A 20,158-nucleotide genomic window follows, 5' to 3' on the forward strand; every position below is an offset into this window, starting at 1 on the left:
GTACTGTGTAAAATGGGGGCACGTGCCTGCCGCAATGTGTAAAATGGGGACACTTGCCTGTTGTACTGTGTAAAATGGGGGCACATGCCTGCCGCAATGTGTAAAATGGGGACACTTTCCTGCCGCAATGTGTAAAATGGGGACACGTGCCTGCCGCAATGTGTAAAATGGGGACACTTGCCTACCGTGCTGTGTAAAATGGGGACACTTGCCTGCTGTAATGTGTAAAATTAGGACTTTTTTTTTTGTTATCCTGTGGTGGGCGTGATGATGAGATCAGATGAGGCCACGCCCATCTTAACAAAGCCACTGCCATTTTAATGAGGCCACGCCCCCTTTCCGGGAGCGCGAGCGCCGGAGGCGCGTGCATACTTTTCCTCTTTATATCTATGGGGGGGGGGCGCATTTTTTTTTTATGTGAATGGGGGGAAGGGACGCATTTTTAAATCTCGCACTGGGAGCCAAATTGGCTAGAAACGGCCCTGGGAACAACCTCTCTGCCCTCCTTTCCCGCAGGCTTCTTCTTTAAAGTATTTGCCCTAGGGGTGTTCAGTACTTTATTCTTGGCATTAATTAAGTCATCATACCTGTAACCCCTCGTCAAGAACTGTTTCAACATGATGTCAATTTGTTTCTCAGTTTCCACAGGGTTATCGGAAATCCGATGAACCCTAAGAAACTGGGAATACGGTAACCCTTTTTTCGTGGCAATAGGATGCTGACTGCTGAAATGTAGCACTGTATTTCTATCAGTGCATTTCTTGTACAGCCCTGTGTGAATCTGACCCTGTCAAGGAGATCTGCACATCTAGATAGTGTACGCTAACATCACTGATCTCATACGTGTATTTAATCCTGGTGTCCTGTAAACTGAATCTCGTCATTAGTGTGACACTCAGGTTGGAATACAGGTTGGTGTACGGCGAGTATGCCAGTAAACTGATGCAACTATGGTTTCTTTTACCTGTTAGTCATATTCTCTGCCCTAGGTAAAGGTTTCTCATGTCTTCGTAAGAGAGGTAAGGCGGATGAGTCAGTACTTTTACAATAAATTGCACAAAGGAAACAAAAAAAACTGTTTTATTTCACTGGAACTCTATGTCTGGTAGTATTCTTAAACGGGAACAACTGAAGGTTACCTGGATCAGTGATACTGATCAACGATACACATGTAAGCAGTTCAAGATACAATCTTACTATTGATACTGGAAAAGTATGAGCAACTTTATGCAACTGAATTATGCATATCTAACTGCATTCAGTGTTAAGTAAAACCTATTTAGGCCAACTGGAACACTTGTTTCTATCAATACATGCAAATAGTGGTATTAAAAAGTAATCAAACATAAAATGCTTTAGAAATGCTCTCAGGCATTAAAGTAACACAGGTCAACAGAAATCTGTAAGATGGGGCACTTATTTGGGGAGTCACCCCTTTGTTCATACTTAATTACTCAGGTGACTAACACCGTGCAGTTGCTGACCTCCAAGGTGGTGTCACAGAATTATTTGTTCTGCAAATGTAAATAATTTAAACTCCTTTCTCATGAAATCAACGCCGCTCCTGATGTACATCATTTGTATCTTTGTAGAATAATCCGAGTAACTAACAATTGTGTCTCCTTAGATCCTGCAGTGTAAACAGTAATTTCCGCAAGTACTGTGGGGCTATATTTCTGGCTCATTTTTATTATTCGCCATGTCCTGAGTAGGATCAATGTAATGGATTGTAATGCAACCTTAAATACTCAGTTCGCCAGAAGAGTAAGGAGAATTTTACTATTCTTTGCTCCTGTTTATTGTCCCTGACCAATTTTCCTAGAGATCAGTCTCCATATGTCACACACACTTAACTAGTTAGCAGTTTTTAGTCTATGCACATATGTATGTACATATAATGAGATTTAGCATTCAATGTGACTTTGGGGAGCTGTCTTTGTTAGGGCTGAAGTAACTATTGCTGCTGAATGTTTGACAGACTGAGTGTGCCTGCTCCTGCGATTATAATGCTGTTGTATCTAGGCTGCACTCTATAGTATGTCTCCTCTCTCTCTATAAACAATGTTGACTTCCACTGGTGTGAAGTAATCAGGTATATTGCAATAATACCTCTCTGGATGATTGCACTGTAGACACTGTCAATGAAGCTGCTTCTTTCTCCCGCCAGCTACTTCTCTCATAGGGCCTCCTGGCCACTGTCACCCACACTACTGCTGGAAGTATGGTGGGCTCTGTCACTATGACTATGAAGGACTCCATTTGACTGCTATATCTTCCCGACACCCTGTGAGCCGTATGCATCGAGTGGACCGCAGCCGCAAGTAATACGGACTTTTCCACCAACGGCCGGGGAATTTGTTGCTTCAGCCTTTTTTCACTGCTGCATATCCAGATTGGCACAGCACTCCATAGCGGAATCAAACCACCGTGTTCATCTGGTTCATCTGGATGGTTCTCCAGGTGACGAGACCAGCTGTACGTTTACTGCACAGAGCCGCTGAAAACCCGGCTTAGTACAGCGCCTTTGACGGAGAGGCTCTCATATCAGGTGATATACCACTAAGTGAAGTTGACCATCAATATCCATTTGCTACTTAACACTACAGCACGGTTGTCCGCAAGTCCATTACTGGGACACTCTTTATTAATGAGATTCCATTGTATTCAAGGAGGACAGTGACTTATAACAAAGGCACTTTTCATCAGTCTCCTTCTCACAACCATTTCAGCTCGTGGACGCACGGCTGATTTTTATGAAGCATCACTACAGCCCTAATTAGGGTTTATTAAAAGCTTTTCATTGATATTTAATTCTATTTTTGCTCAGGAGATATGGCAGTCTTGTTCACATTTATATAATATCAACTGTTCATTTTAGGCTAGTTTATGTACTGCATTTTTATGTGGATGACACACTAATATTTTAAATAAAACAATATACTGGATTCATTCTGCGCTCCCATTTTTTCTTTTTTCATATTTACTTTGGTCCATTGTTGGGGCAGCCCGCCCACAACTGGTGAGCAGCCGTCTGAATCCAATCATACATAGTGTGTGTATTGTAGAGCGCCAATTTCTTGTTTATACTTCTGTCACTATGGAGCTGTCTCCCAGGGTCTCTGGCTCTAACCTGCTCCAGGTAGCCGCGTCTCTGTCCTGCCTCCCTGGCTAGGAGTCACAGCAGCAGCGCCAGCCTGGTCTCTCAGCTCCTTCAGTCAGTACAACTCTCTAAGATGGCTGCCACTCAACTGCCAACTGCCCCAGAAGTCAGCTGTAACTGCCACAGCACAAGCCGGTTCTCTCCCTCGAATCCATATGCCTCTTGCTGATTGGTCAGTGTCCTAGTGCCAGGAGCAGCACTCAGGGCACAGTTAACCCTTTCACTGCTGTAGGATTATTAGTGTCCAGCCAGGGCTGCATTCAGTAGGGGAAGGGGCACAAAAGTCACACTACAGTTCGTGGCAGCACCACTGGGGTGCCACATTAGGTCAACAAAGTCCTGCTTGGGGCCAGTCCAGATCAACAGTAAATCATCTATATATCTCACAAAGAAGATACTTTTATCCGCAACGGTTGGATCAACGAATAAAAGCTTCCCGCTCCAGGTCAAACATGTAGCAGTTGGCAAACGCGGGGGCCACGCACGACCTCATCGCACAGCCCTGCTGCTGCACATACCAGCCCTTGTCAAATAAAAAGTAATTGCGTTTCAGAGTAAGCTCTAATAATAACAAGAAAAATGACAAGTCTGGACCATCATATAGGGGGCTACTTGACAACAATCTCCTAGCTGCTTCCAATCCTCTCTGGTGGGGTATGCTCGTGTACAAGCTTACTATGTCCATGGTACACAGGAAGCTTCCCACTGGTATCTCTGATAGTGCCTGGAGTTTCAAAATCAGAGAAGTGGTGTCTTTAAGGTAGGTTGACTGAGCTTGAATCACAGGCTGGAAGAAATTGTCTAGGTATTGTGAGACCTTATAATAAATGGAGTCCCTGGCTGCAATAATAAGCCGTCCAGGTGGTAAGGTCGGGTGCTAATGGATTTGGGCAGAGTATTTAATATGGGTGCCACCGGCTGTTCCTCAAAAAGAGCTTTCTGAGTTCCCTTGGAAATGACTCCATCCCGCACTGCTGACTCCAAAATGCTGCTCAATTCACCATTATACAGGGACGTCGGGTTCGCACTTAATTTTAGATAAACAGCTGAATCCTCCAATTGTCAGTAGATCTCTCTCCTATATTAGTCCACATCCTGTATAACAATTCCGCCCCCCTTATCAGCAGGGCGGATAATGATGGACTGATCTTTACTGAGAGCCTTCAGCGCCTCCATCTCAAGTTTAGACATGTTGGATCTCGGATGTCTGTCAGACTTAACAATATCATTAACTTGTCGATCCAAGGTTCTATTGAAACACTTGAGTGACGCATTCATGCTTATAGGATCAAAAAATTATTTACTATGAATGGACGGCACAGCCCCTGCCGGTGTTGATGCGGTCATATTGGAGAAATGTTCCTTCAGTCGGAGCTTGCGGTCAAAACGATAGTGGTCCAGCTTCCACTGGAATTCATCATAGCCACTTGTGGGCACAAAAGTCAAACCTTTGTTAAGGACACTCATTTCCACTTCTGACAGAGTCCGACTGGACAAATTAAAGATTATTTCTTTCTCGATTTGGCTGCTGCTTTTGAGCGTCCTCTGCCACTGCTGGCCTTGCCGGGTAACCGGTCTGCTTTTGCTTCGCGTTGAGCGCATGTGCTGACTCCTAGAGGGGTTTGTTGGCAGCCCCCCTATTCGACTCCTCCGTTTTACTCGGGGACGAATAGCCACCGCTGGAAGTCTCGGTGTCACCAGGGAATCTCCTAAATTTCTGCTGTCTGGCTCTGAACTGCCTTTTACCTTCAGGATTATGAGCCCAGGAATAGACCTTACATTCAGCATAGTCCTTTTGTACCAGTTGTAATTTGTCTCGCTTGAACTTAACCAGGTCTCGTCGATATTTCTCAACTTGTCTCTAGCCAGTTCTCTTTATCATCCAATCTTAGGGTTTCAAGGTGCAAAACCTCAAAGGCTGCTTTCTTGCTTCTGATGTTAGAAAGCTCCCTCACGAGTATCACGAGTAGGATAAGGTCAAGGCTGCACTCGTTGAGAATGGCAGCCCCTTTCCTACAAAATTCGGCGTTGTATTTGCCAATGGTAGAAGTATTGCGGATCCGGAATCCCCTCTGTATCTGACCACATTGATGGTAATCCGACAGGGTGACACCATGCAGGAAACAATCTACTTCTTTCTTAGATAATCTGAGTAGCTGTGTGAAAAGTTGTACGGGGGCTTCAACCCCTCCTGTATATTCTAGCTTCTCTTTGAAGCGGATAGTGTCAGCATCGGCATCGGAAAAGCTCCATGTTTCTCCCATAGGGAGTACAATGTTCCTGTACCCGGAGCTATCTTGCATCGTATAGTGAGTAAAAACAAATACCCGACTGGAGTATCCACGAAGACTCCTGTCGGCAAGAGGGAATCCAAACAACTGACAGACTCAGAAAAAGTGGCGGTGCCTTGTGAAGCATCGAGGGAAGCGGATGGGTGCTGTCCTCTCCGCGAAACCTCAACCGATAGTATCCGGTTTAAATACAAATCGAAACGTTGATCTAAGGGACTAGTTTCCGTGTCTCTTCTTCCAGATTGATTGAACCAGCCCTGTGAGTGCCACCTGCCACTGTGTATTGACTGCTTAAACCCTTCTGGGGTCTGAAAGAGGGCACCCAGGCACGTTTTGTGGAAGGCTGAGTGCCGGTGCATGCACACGGATATATAAATATATATATATATATATATGTATATATATATACATACACACACATAAATGTATATATGTGTGTATATACTGTATATATAAATATAGATACATACATATACGGTATATATATATACATATATGTGTGTGTATATATAAATAAATAACTATACACACACACATGCACACATATATATATATATATATATACATATATATATATATATATATACACAAATATATGTACTTATATACAGTATACACACACACATATATATACATACACACACACACACACACACACACACACACACACATATATATATATATATATATATATAAAAAGAAAGGCTAACAGTGCTACTGCGCAGTCCTCTATTTTCACAAAATTCAGACAAAGCTATAAGTCCATTTATGCAAAATAGAGGGTGTCAGCTTAAATACAATTTGCACAGGTATATGTGCTAGCTAAAGGAATCAATGGGAAAAGCTGATAAGATATATCTAAGCGACCACTTGTGAGTGTGACATATATAAATATAGGTAGACTGCTTACTCATTTAATATAATAAAAGTATACATGGTTTTATTATAAAATTAGCACTAAAACATACACATTTAGTGCCATAATTTTTATGTTTTAGTGCTAATTTTATAATAAAACCATGTATATTTTTATTATAATAAATGAGTAAGCAGTCTACCTATATTTATTTATTTATGTCACCAGTGGTCGCTTAGATATATCTTATCCTCCCTCCCCGCCGGCTGCTGTTGCTGCTAGAAACGTTATTGGACAGCTGAGCCGTTGCTGTCCTATACGGATATGTGGCGCCGTGCTGCCAGTGTGCAGTAGTGCATCACAGATCGGATCCATAAGAGATCCGATCTGTGGTGGGTGGCGGGGGCCCTTTAAAACAGGGGGGCCCGGGGTTATGTACCCCCAGGGTTTCCCCCTTAATCCGACTTTGATGCAGAACATTAGCAAACCTTCTATAGGGGAAACAGGGAAGTGTTGCCTTTAGAAACCAAACATATTGTAGTTATCATGCGTTTAGTACATACTATAAAATGATAGCTACATTCTGATTGGTTGGTATAATACCACCTGCTCTTTTCCTTTTTAGAAGATTTTGTAACTCTCACATTTCATTTAACTTAAATACAAAACAGAAACTGAATGATTGGCAGGAAGAGGTGGTTTAGGTTGAGGGCTGGCATGGGTGCTGATCACTGGGCAAAGCCTGACTATGTTGTTGCAGGGGTGAGTCTTGGGGTCGGATGTAATAGAGTGTGAGACGGCTGGGACTCCAAGATTCCGGCTGAACTGGTACATTTTTTTAAAGCAGCAAACATTTACTAGGCAAAACCAGGTAGGTTTTGCCTTGTAAATGTTTGCCGCTTTAAAAAAACATATTAGTTCGGCCAGAATCTCGGAGCTCCACCCATCTCGAACACTATTACATCCAGCCCTTGGTTTCAGTTTATTTAAAGGGGATACGGTCGTTAGGTCGACAGGGTAACTAGGTCGAGATGTTCATTAGGTTGACTTGTACTAGGTCGACAGGTCAAAAGGTCGACATGAGTTTTTCCAAAAAAAAAATCTTCATTTTTTTTGGATTTTTCCATACTTGACGATCCACGTGGACTACGATTGGAACGGTAACCTGTGTAGCGGACATGGGCCCTCATTCCGAGTTGTTCGCTCGCAAGGCGATTTTAGCAGTATTGCACACGCTAAGCCGCCGCCTACTGGGAGTGAATCTTAGCTTCTTAAAATTGCGAACGAAAGATTCGCAATATTGCGATTACACATCTCGTAGCAGTTTCAGAGTAGCTTCAGACTTACTCGGCATCTGCGATCAGTTCAGTGCTTATCGTTCCTGGTTTGACGTCACAAACACACCCAGCGTTCGCCCAGACACTCCTCCGTTTCTCCAGCCACTCCCGCGTTTTTTCCGGAAATGGTAGCGTTTTTTCCCACACGCCCATAAAACGGCCTGTTTCCGCCCAGTAACACCCATTTCCTGTCAATCATACTACGATCGCCTGAGCGAAGAAAAAGCGGTGAGTAAAAATCCAAACTTCATAGCAAATTTACTTGGCGCAGTCGCAGTGCGGACATTGCGCATGCGCACTAAGCGGAAAAACGCTGCGATGCGAAGAAATTTTCCGAGCGAACGACTCGGAATGACCTCCATGGTGCACTAATTGGGGTTCCCTGTCACTTTACGAAGAAAACAACACCCAAAAAAATCCAAAAACTCATGTCAACCGTTTCACCTGTCGACCTAGTATAGGTCGACCTAACAACCATGTTGACCTAGTTACCCTGTTGGCCTAATGCATGTCAACCTATTGTGGTCGACCCAATGAGTGCCAGCCTAAGCTGAGTCGACCCAACGACCCATACTCATTTAAAGCCTTGAGCTGTGAGTTAAAGCCTCTTTATTCCAGTTTACCCAGCCTCCCTCCCCTGTTAGTTTCGTTGGTCTGGAGGTTTGTCATTGACTATTTTGTGTCGGGAAAGTCAACTGTTTTGGATGCAACTATTTAATTTGGGTGCGCTCCATTTGTTGACTGGTTAGTTGGCTGTACTACCCTAAGTAGGTAGGGTCATCATCCAAGTGGGTAGGTAGTCAAGTCAGAAGGTCAAGTGTATACCTCTGTTGTGTCATACTGTAACTGTGTCTGTGCACCTTGGGCGGTATTCGCCTGCCATGCCTCTAGTTGGCTCTTATTGTGCATTGTAGCTTGTGCTGATTTTGCGGTGCTTTCTTTGCTGCCATACTTTCCCCTGAATATATATTTAAATAAATAACAGTTTTCTGCCAAATCCCTAATTATATGAAGTTTTAAGTGATTTGTACACATGATACATGCCACCTGATAATCCTTGCTAAAGCATGTGGCAACAAAGAGAGCATTGGATACATTTCATGGATTGGAGGTGAGCAGTGAAAAATCTTGAACTGTCCATACTACTGTATTAATGAATTGATAAATGCTAATTGGTACACGTTTTGTATATATTATTTCCTGCCACTTTCCAATATATAAAAATTAACATTTTTATATATTGCCACAAATTATGCAGCTCTTTGCATACCATATTTGCTTTTTATATCAGTCCTTGTCCCACTGGATTTTACTTGTTTAGTATAAACATGGAGTTTAGTGTATATTCTCTGAAAAAAATATAGTAGGGTGTAGGGGAGAATTTTACCTATGGGCTGCAGGACTGCAGGCCCCCGCAAGTAAATTCTGCCACCCTCAATGAGCCAGTTGCAGTCCATGGATGCACTGGCTTCACTGTGACTGGCAGTGACTTCTTATTGGAAGTTCTACATGTCAGTCACAGACACTACAGGCAGTCCCATTGGGAGGTGTTGTCTCCCTCTGGGACTGCCAGTATAAGCTGTGATTAGCAGAGAGCATGCTTCCTGTAGGAAGCCACTCACTGTTTTATCATCAGCCCTAGCCAGCTTCTATGGGCTGCAGATGATGCAGCCCATAGAAGCCGGTGATTTGCACATATGCAGTTTCAGCATTGCGTGTGCACATGCGCCAGTCCTGGCACCTGTCAGCTCCATTGTGCATGTGTAGGGACCAGGTCAGTGGGTGGGAATAGTGTCTGTCTCCTGTCATCCTACTGACCAGGCAGCACGGCCAGCAGCAGCCCCTCTCCTCTACACAGGGAGGAGCTGCCGCTGGTAGGAAGCATTTTAGTTAGCAATCAATTAACCTATATGTATGCTTTTGGAGTATGGCGTGAAACTGAACTACAAAAGGAAAGCCATGGAAACAAGGAAGAACAAACAAATTCAACACAGATAAGAAGACACTGGTCAGAAGTCTACCACATGACTCCGATGGTGGGAGGACTGCATAGCCCTCCATCTGCGAGTCCAACTCTCAGTGTCTCCCAGCCACTGCTTGATTGACAAGATGCAGCATTTGGGATGCGGAGTGGGGGCATTCCTGGCAAGTGTTCCTCTTAACGTGTCGTCCCATTTTCTGGAATAGGCAACGCCAAGGTCTGCGTGGCTGCACATATATTTCCTGGCCTTGCAAGCTGTCAGAAACTGGTCATGCAGAATTAGCCTCGGCTTACCCAGCCTGGACAAACCTGCAACGTGATCCGAGTCAGCGTCTGTGGACGCTGCACTCGAATCTCAAATGCAATGCAGGAGGTGTCTATTTCATTTAGACACCACCTACTGCATTTGCATTTTGGTGGACGGAATTGCAAAGCTGCTTGTGTGTGGCTCTGCAATTCCATCCACCTCTGAATCAGGCTCTGTGTGGAGTCAGTGCCGTGTATGTAGGTAATTGGTCGGATGGCACAACAGAAGTGTGAATGGGGTGGGCTGAGATCCTGAAGGATCTTTACTTACCTAGGGCCAAACCAGAACGGCAGCGATTTTTGGACGCTGGAATTTTTCCCAGCAATTAGTCATAGGGTAATCCCTGTGGCTCATTGAATGCCCGCCCACACCTTGTTCCCGGGGACACCTCCATTGCGTATACGCAAATCACTCGGGAATGGCAGCTGCGGCCATTTCCCAAGTTATGTGTGCCCGCACAGCAGGGCCACCATTGCGGGACTTTCAACCTGAGGATAGAGGTGAAGCTAGAAACTTTACTGCCTACATAATGGTCTTGAGTGGCAAACTGTCCAGGAGAGTAGGTACAAGATATACACAACTCCATAGAGACAAAGGAATACTGGGGAGATGCAATCATGCTCCCAACGACACCATGACTACAACCCTCTCAGCAATTGCCTCCACATCACAACAGCTAGCACTAAAATCATGATGGGGAGTTGCCATATTCTTACATGTGGTCACACCCACCCACCATGAAGGGCCTTCCCAATGTCTTTGCAACCATCCTGGGACCATCCGTTAGCAAATGTCTAGTTTCGCCTATGCCTATAATATGCCACACACTGTATCCAATACTGTGGTGCAAGACAGACTGGTCTTTTGTGCGACTTTAGCAAAGCTTAAGGTGGGTTGTTATCAGTCGGATTGTATGATATATCATTCACATTATCTAGTATGTATGCTCTGTGTCACTGACGACGCATGTGCCTGTGCATCGTCAGTGACATCCTCAGTCACACATCGCCAGCGAGGGCCATGCTGCTGAATGGCCTCCACTCCCCCTACCACTGCCGTCTCTGCTGGCATCGACAAGTGTGCATGCACTTTCCGATGCCATGTCCTATTGCTGCTGATGTTGCTGGGTACTCATATCATGTGTACCCAGCTTTAGTAAGGAGACATCTGTACTGGCGGGATCAGTATGTAAAACCGGCGGCCGTCAGTATACAGACAGCGGGATCCCAGCCACCCGTGTGCTGGCCGAGGGAAAAAAACCTGTGTCGCCATAATTCCGGCAGCGTTATTTCACCGCTAGTCGGGATTTCGGCGTTGGCATTGTGACGTCCGGGATCCCAACTGGCGGTATGGTAACCGCTTTCTGTACTGGCAAGTATTTATCTGCTCAAGGGTGGCCACATTAGAATGCAAGTAATTTACAATCTTATTTAAGAACCCTTCCTTATTCCCCTGTCATTACCTACATGCCACAGCTCACATATAGTATATTGATTATTATCCTAATACTGTAAATATCAGATTTATTATATTCTGCCTTATTTGCTACTAGCAGCTATTACATAGAACTGCTACCTGTCATTAGAGGAAATAAAAGAAGTCATTTAGCTTGTACATGGACCGGTAGTAGGATGAGAAATGAATTGTTTCTGCTGGAGAAACCATTCATGAAATATTATTTATATTTCATAAACCATCACATAAGCCACGTTTTGAATTAATAGGCCTTGAAAATGGATTATATACCAACGATTTTCAAAATCAGTCATACATGAAATTGACACTGCTTGGACATAGTCTGCGAGAGAGGATTCGGGTGTCTCCTGCGGTCTTTTTCTTTATAGTCGAATTTGCAGGTAATTTAGATATTGTAGGACCCTATGACCTTACAGTATCATTTAGTTCAAACAAACATATTTTCTGGGGTAAACCTACTGTGACCGCATTAGAGCTTCAGTTTTGTGCCTTGGGAAATCAAGGCTGATGTGTGCAGAAAATACAATAGAATTGGTTAGAGAAAAATAAACACGACCTTCATTATTTAAAAAAAAAAAGCTATTCACGCCTCAGACGTAAAATGCAATAACAAAAATATATTTCTACAAGCTTTTTTTAAAAATTTTCTTTCAATACTCAGTTGATTAATTACACCTGTGTCCAGCAGAAAAAAAAACACTGGGGTCAAGGAGATTAAATAGAAGTTAAAGAACCGTGACTAAGCCAATATAACCAAAATTACGTAATATTCAGCCATTGAAAATGCAAGTACAGCACTGTGTAGAAATTGTTTGTATTTATTTATGATCTGTTGCAGATGGATAATCTATTTTACATTCATGGACCAGAAAGAAGTCTTCCAGATGCATTAATCTGGTACCCCATGCACTTAGATGTTACAGATATTTGAGCTGGGTTTGGTTGGAACAGGGGCCCTCATTCCGAGTTGTTCGCTCGGTAATTTTCTTTGCATCGCAGCTATTTTCCGCTAACTGCGCATGCGCAATGTTCGCACTGCGACTGCGCCAAGTAAATTTGCTATGCAGTTAGGATTTTTACTCAAGGCATTACAAGGTTTTTTCTTCGTTCTGGTGATCGTAATGTGATTGACAGGAAGTGGGTGTTTCTGGGCGGAAACTGGCCGTTTTATGGGAGTGTTTGAAAAAACGCTACCATTTCTGGGAAAAACGCGGGAGTGGCTAGTGAAACGGAGGAGTGTCTGGGCGAACGCTGGGTGTGTTTGTGACGTCAAACCAGGAACGACAAGCACCACTGAACTGATCGCACTGGAAGAGTAAGTCTCGAGCTACTCAGAAACTGCACAGAGAAGTCTTTTCGCAATATTGCGAATCTTTCATTCGCAATTTTGATAAGCTAAGATTCACTCCCAGTAGGCGGCAGCTTAGCATGTGCAAAGCTGCTAAAAGCATCTTGCGAGCGAACAACTCGGAATGAAGGCCAGGGTCAGTGATTACTCTGCTGAATAGATAGTCAATGGCATGTTGCATGATACACTTTCTTGGATATCTGTTTGCAATGTATTCCTGTCGATTGTAGAATTATATATTGCTGTGTAAGTAAATGGTAATGATAATAATGAAAAGCGTAATAACATAAGTAATAATGATATCATTACTAAAGTAAATCGCTGCCAGTGCTCCATTCTACAGATATCATTATAGAAATCTGAATGTGCAAACAATTATGGGTGCCAAGAGACAAACATTGTGTTCATATCGTACCCAGGTATCACTGAGGCCTATGTTGAAGTAGCCACGCCCAAAAGACTCTGTGCCATTCCCCTACTGGCAAGCATAAAAAAACTTGATGGGTCATGGTCAAGCCCCCTCTTGGCCACGCCCCCACCCACAATCATGCCCTGCCGAATCTGTCGGTGGTCCTTCAACAATTACAGGCCAACACTGAAGACTTTAAAATCATCCATGCTCCTATGTAGCCAGGGACTACAAAGAGAAAATCAGCCACCTCATCAAATGGCTGGTCCAGTGGCTATACATGTGACTGATTCATTAAAAATAAGACCTAGCATAAACAGTATGTTTCAAAAATAAAATGTTAAAGGATTCATGAAGGGCATGAATGAAAGGTCTGCATCAACTATCAGCATTTACAATGAATACAAAATTAAGTATCAAAACATTTGGGGCATTCAGAAAATAGCTAACCAAAAAAGAAATAAAAAATAGCACTATAGAGCACCATCACCACATTCAATTTAAAATTGATTATACCTTTTTATGTTTGTAGAATCTACAACGTACTGCTTATTAAATGTGCCATTAAAGTAACAAAGGTACTAAAAATACAGGTTGAGTATCCTATATCCAAATATTCCGAAATACGGAATATTCCGAAATACAGACTTTTTTGAGTGAGAGTGAGATAGTGAAACCTTTGTTTTTTGATGGCTCAATGTACACAAACTTTGTTTAATACACAAAGTTATTAAAAATATTGTATTAATTGACCTTCAGGCTGTGTGTATAACGTGTATATGAAACATAAATGAATTGTGTGAATGTAGATATACTTTGTTTAATGCACAAAGTTATAAAAAATATTGGCTAAAATGACCTTCAGGCTATGTGTATAAGGTGTATATGAAACATAAATGCATTCTGTGCTTAGACTTAGGTCCCATCACCATGATATCTCATTATGGTATGCAATTATTCCAAAATACGGAAAAATCCCATATCCAAATACCTCTGGTCCCAAGCATTTTGGATAAGGGATACTCAACCTGTATTACATTGAAAATCATTTTTATATAGATTAGGTACATTATGTTGTAAATGGAAAGGAACTTTTTTGAAACAATGGACCTCTGGCAAATGTCACACGCAAAAGAAATAATGAAAATGCCCGTGCAAATATCAATAAAACATATGGTTCTGTCCACTCCTTGCTTTCGATGCAGGTGGCAGTTTAACATACCGATGTGTCCTCATACATATTTGCTCTGGGCGAGCCATTCGGATGTCCTAGTTACGGGATATGTATATACGTGTTGGTGTGCTAAGTCATGAGAGAATTTGGGCCATGTAATACACAGCTTCACCACTGGGTGGTGACTGCTTCACTGGTGAAAACTGCAGTTCTGAATACAATACTGTAGCAGTGGATGGAGATCCCTCACAGGCTGCCTACTCTCGTACACTACTACTACTACTACTACTACTACAGCGTAAACAGTTGCAATAGGGTTTTTATTTTGCTTGTACGCACAGCCAATCTTTTTAATAATATTGCACAAGTGGTGTTCCCAGAGAGATGGTTTACAGCTAATCACTACAAACATCGCAGCTTGCTCAACATGATGTTGATCGCTATACTTAATACTAGGTAACTGCTGTTAGTGTAAAGACGCACATTAAGCTTTCAATAAAAGGAGATGCTATACTGCTACTCAGGGCCAGATTAACAATGGGGCGGATGGAGCTGCAGCTCCAGGCCTACACATAAAAATAGGCCCATCATCATGGCAGCATGATGATAACTAGCCACCAGCTGTCCACATGGTCTGCCACAAAGCATAACTATTAAGCTTGCATTTTTATTTTTTCAAAAACTTATGCAATTTTTTTATATTTTTACATATTTAGGGTGACATTGGAGCTGACAGTGAAGCGGGTGTATAGGCCCATATGGCTCTGGCCACACCCACACAGCACTCCCCTGTTTTCTCAATAGGTCCTTGAATATTTTCAGCTCCAGGCCCATGTGGCCCTTAATCCGGCCCTGCTGCTACTACAGGCACTGAATAGCAAGTCACAGACAACATCTTATTGGTGGCTGCTGTGGGATAGTGGTAAAGTGAATGCTCTAACCTCCCTGCCCACAGCCTAACTCTAAAGCTGGGCATACACTATACAATTATCTGGCAGATAATCTGTGGTTGGAATGAAAACCTGGTAATGGAGGAGAGCAACTGACAATCGATTATTTGCTCCCAAACACTGGACACTTGTCCTTTTCCAGTATTTGGTAGCAAATGGTCGATTGTTAGTTGCTTACATACTTACATTCGGGATGTTGACTGTTTGGGATTCCAACACTGGGATTCTGACACATGTCGGGATTCCAGTGCCGTCTTCTGGACACCAGCATTCTGAACATCAGGATGCCCACTATGTACAGTACATCCCGACGTGAGGGGTAAAAAAAATAAGTGCTTACATTAAAAAGATAATAATGATGCTTATCAAACATGGGCCCTCGATCCGAGTTGTTCGCTCGTTGCCGATTTTCTCTATTTTGCGATTAGTTGCTTACTGCACATGCGCAATGTTCGCAGAGCACATGCGCTTAGTTATTTTACTCAACAGTTAGGTATTTTACTCACGGCATTACGAGGATTTTTCTTCGTTCTCGTGATCGAAGTGTGATTGACAGGAAGTGGGTGTTTCTGGGCGGAAACTGTCCGTTTTATGGGTGTCTGTGAAAAAACGCTGCCGTTTCTGGGAAAAACGCAGGAGTGGCTGGAGAAACGGGGGAGTGCCTGTGCGAACGCTGGGTGTGTTTGTGACGTCAAACCAGGAACGAAACTGACTGAACTGATCGCAGTGGCAGAGTAAGTGTCGAGCTACTCAGAAACTGCAAAGAAATTTCTATTCACAATTCTGCTAATCTTTCGTTCGCAATTCTGCTAAGCTAAGATACACTCCCAGAGGGCGGCGGCTTAGCGTGTGCAATGCTGCTAAAAGCAGCTAGCGAGCGAACAACTCGGAATGAGGGCCATAGTGCGATTGAAGATACCTTTATTTGTCTCAGTGTGTCAAATGGGTGAGAATTTAACAGATTCTCACACATTGAAATATGTTAAAATGACATACACATTTATTACATTCAGCTAAAACAAAATACACGTACAAGAAAGAACATGTATGGTCTTATCAATGCTGTAGTTATGTAGATGGGATGAGTTTAGAACTTGAGTTTAGCGCATAGCATGGTAAAGCTAGTACTTCTTTTTGTTTGAATTTATAATAATTCCAGGAAACTTTAATCAAAATCAAAGAGATGCACAGAATGGGACCAGTAACTTGATGCATTTCATCCTGTCTGGACTTCTTCAGGGGCTGGCAGTATGGAATGTAGCACCTGCTGCACTGCCGCGAGTACAGCCTCTGGACTGTTTATTGAAGCTGCAGTGCCATCTGCTGCCACAGGATGGCAACATCATCCTGTGATTTATGGTTTGTGTTATTGCAATGTGCATCCATATATAGAAAAGGTTAACGCCGCTCATCACTTCCCGCTCCTCACAGCCTATTGCAGCCAAGCTGACCTCACTGTGATTTTTCTCCATCATTTTGACGGGCTCTTCACTAATATATACATAAAACAAAAACAGGAAGCTGCTCAGGTATTACATATAAGAACCATAGTTTGTTATAAACCAATGTACTTTGGTAATGTCACAATATATGCTAAGACAGGTTGGGATTGAAATGCCGGCATTTAGGATACCGGTGGTCAGTATACTGACAGTGGCATCCCAAGGATCAGAATTCTTAGAGGTAACTACACTCTCTGTCCCCCAATGGCCACCTAACCGTAACCTTCCCATCTAGCAGCATGAACCTAACCCTCCCCCACCTACAGCCTAATCATAACTTTTCCTGGTGGTACCTTAACCTAACTCCCCCCCTCTCTCCACAGCCTAAACCTAACCATCTGCCCCGCAACCTAACCCTAACCCTCCCAGGGGGTGCCATATCCCCCTCCGGCCTGCAGTCTAACTCTAACCCCCCCCCCCCCCCCCCGCAAGCCTAAACTACCTCCCCTACCTTGAGGCTTACCAGTCAGATGTTCTGGTGAATGCTCATTCAGGATCATGGCGGTTGGGACTCCGGCACTGGGCTGGTGACACTATTCGGGATTCCAAGCGGTGCCAGGGTTTTGGCGTCGGTATTCTGACGGCCGCTGACACTTACAGTATAACCACTTGGAGGTATCAAGATTAAAAGCACTCTGTGGTAATTTCTTTTACCCACTTTGGTTGGTGCTTGGCTGTTTTGCAGATCTGGAAATCATCAAGCGAGGAATACTCATAGTATAATAAATTAAGCAGTCAGGTACAATGAGAGTATTTGATAATCAGCATACAGTAGTAATCACAAACTAATTAAATCACCCAAATTTCTGAGGAGGAAAAGTCCATTTTCTGCAAGTCTGCCTGGAAATTGATTTATTTATTACCAGTTATTTATATAGGCCCTCATTCCGAGTTGTTCGCTCGCTAGCTGCTTTTAGCAGCTTTGCACACGCTAAGCCGCCGCCTACTGGGAGTGAATCTTAGCTTATCAAAATTGCGAACGAAAGATTAGCAGAATTGCGAATAGACACTTCTTAGCAGTTTCTGAGTAGCTCCACACTTACTCGGCATCTGCGATCAGTTCAGTCAGTTTCGTTCCTGGTTTGACGTCACAAACACACCCAGCGTTCGCCCAGACACTCCTCCGTTTCTCCAGCCACTCCCACGTTTTTCCCAGAAACGGCAGCGTTTTTTCGCACACACCCATAAAACGGCCAGTTTCCGCCCAGAAACACCCACTTCCTGTCAATCACATTATGATCACCAGAACGAAGAAAAAACCTTGTAATGCCGTGAGTAAAATACCTAACTGCATAGCAAATTTACTTGGCGCAGTCGCACTGCGGACATTGCGCATGCGCATTAGCGACTAATCGCTCCGTTGCGAAAGATAAATAACGAGCGAACAACTCGGAATGACCACCATAGTGCACACATATTCCACAACGCTTCACAGAGAATATTTTGCCATTCACATCAGTCCCTGCCCCAGTGAAGTTTAAAATCTAAGGGGGTTATTCAGGTTGGATTGTAGATTCTGGTAAAAAGCAGAATCTGCAATCCTTTTCTTTTGCATGCTGGGGGCCGCCCATTGCAGTAGCAGAGACTGTGGACGACACCCTATCTCCGCAGCCCCCTGGCTGCGAAAGCAAGTGGCCCACAGGCATTTTTTCCATTGGTGCGCTTTTGCGTGTGATGTCACGCAGCCGCCCTGAAAACGCAGCCACCCCACCCCTGTTTTCCCTGCACTCCCCCCACACTCTCCCCAAATGCCTCTGCCTGTCAATCAGGTCTTTTAGAAAGTTAAAAGGAACCTTTAAAAGACACCCTCATTCTTATCATATTTGACATTAGTTTTGCACATGTACCACATGAAAACATACTGTACATACAGTATGTACTTATAAACTTGAGATGTGCGGGTTCGGTTCCCTGATAACCGAACCCCCCCCCCCCTCCCCCATCCCCCAAACTTCACTACCCGAGCCAGGATCTGAGTCAGGCTCTGGTTTTCCCCCCTGACTCGAAAACCAGAACGAGGCAAAACATCATCATCCCGCTGTCGGATTCTCATGGGGTTTGGATTCCATATAAGGAGCCGCGCGTCACCGCCATTTTCACTCCAGCGTTGGAGAGTGTATAGAGAGGATGTGTCTCTGTCCTCAGTGTCCTGCATCAGTTCAGTGGTAGTGTCTTGTGCTGCATCAGTCCAGTCACAGTGGTGGTGTGCTTTGCTGCCATATGTCCAGTGCTGCTGTATAAGTCAAGTCCTGTAGTGCTGTGTTGTGCTGCATCAGTCCAGTGGTGGTATACTGTGCTGCATCAGTCCAGTCACAGTGGTGGTGTCCTCTGCTGCCATATGTCCAGTGCTGCTGTATAAGTCCAGTCCATTGCAGTGGTTCTGTGTTATCCTGCATCAGTCCAGTGGTGGTGTCCCTGTGCTGCTGTATATGTCCAGTGATACTGCCGTATATGTTCAGTGGTACTGCCGTATAAATCCAGTGATACTGCCGTATATGTCCAGTGGTACTGCCATATAATTCCAGTGATACTACCGCATATGTCCAGTGGTCATGCCGTATAAATGCAGTGGTACTGGCATATAAATCAAGTCTAGTGATATTGCCGTACATGTCCAGTGGTACTTCCGTATAAATCCAATGATATTTCCGTATATGTCCAGTGGTACTGCCGTATAAATCCAGTGGTACTGTCATATAAATCCAGTCCAGTGATACTGCCGTATATATCCAGTGGTACTGCCATATAATTCCAGTGGTACTGGCATATAAATCCAGTGGTACTGGTGTATAAATCCAGTCCAGTGATATTGCCGTATATGTCCAGCGGTACTGCCGTATACTGTAATTCCAGTGATACTGTCGTATATATGTTCAGTGGTACTGCCGTATATATGTCCAGTGGTACTGCCGTATAAATCCAGTCCACTGATACTGCCGTATATGTCCAGTGATACTGCTGTATATGTCCAGCGGTACTGACAAATAAATCCAGCGATACTGCCATATATGTCCAGTGATACTGCTGTATATGTCCAGTGACACTGCCGTATATGTCCACTGGTCCTGCCATATAAATCCAGTGTTACTGGCATATAAATCCAGTCCAGTGATACTGCCGTATGTCCAGTGGTACTGCCGTATAAATCCAGTGATACTGCCGTATATGTCCATTGGTACTGCCATATAAATCCAGTGATGCTGCCATATAAATCCAGTCCAGTGGTACTGTCGTATAAGTCCAGTGGTACTGCCGTATAATTTCAGTGATACTGCCGTATAATTACAGTGATACTGCCGTATAATTACAGTGGTACTGGTATATAAATCCAATCCAGTGGTGCTGTCTTGTGCTGCAGCAGTCCAGT

The sequence above is a fragment of the Pseudophryne corroboree genome, chromosome 12 (genome assembly GCF_028390025.1).
Source record: "Pseudophryne corroboree isolate aPseCor3 chromosome 12, aPseCor3.hap2, whole genome shotgun sequence".
NCBI classification, from domain to species: Eukaryota; Metazoa; Chordata; class Amphibia; order Anura; family Myobatrachidae; genus Pseudophryne; species Pseudophryne corroboree.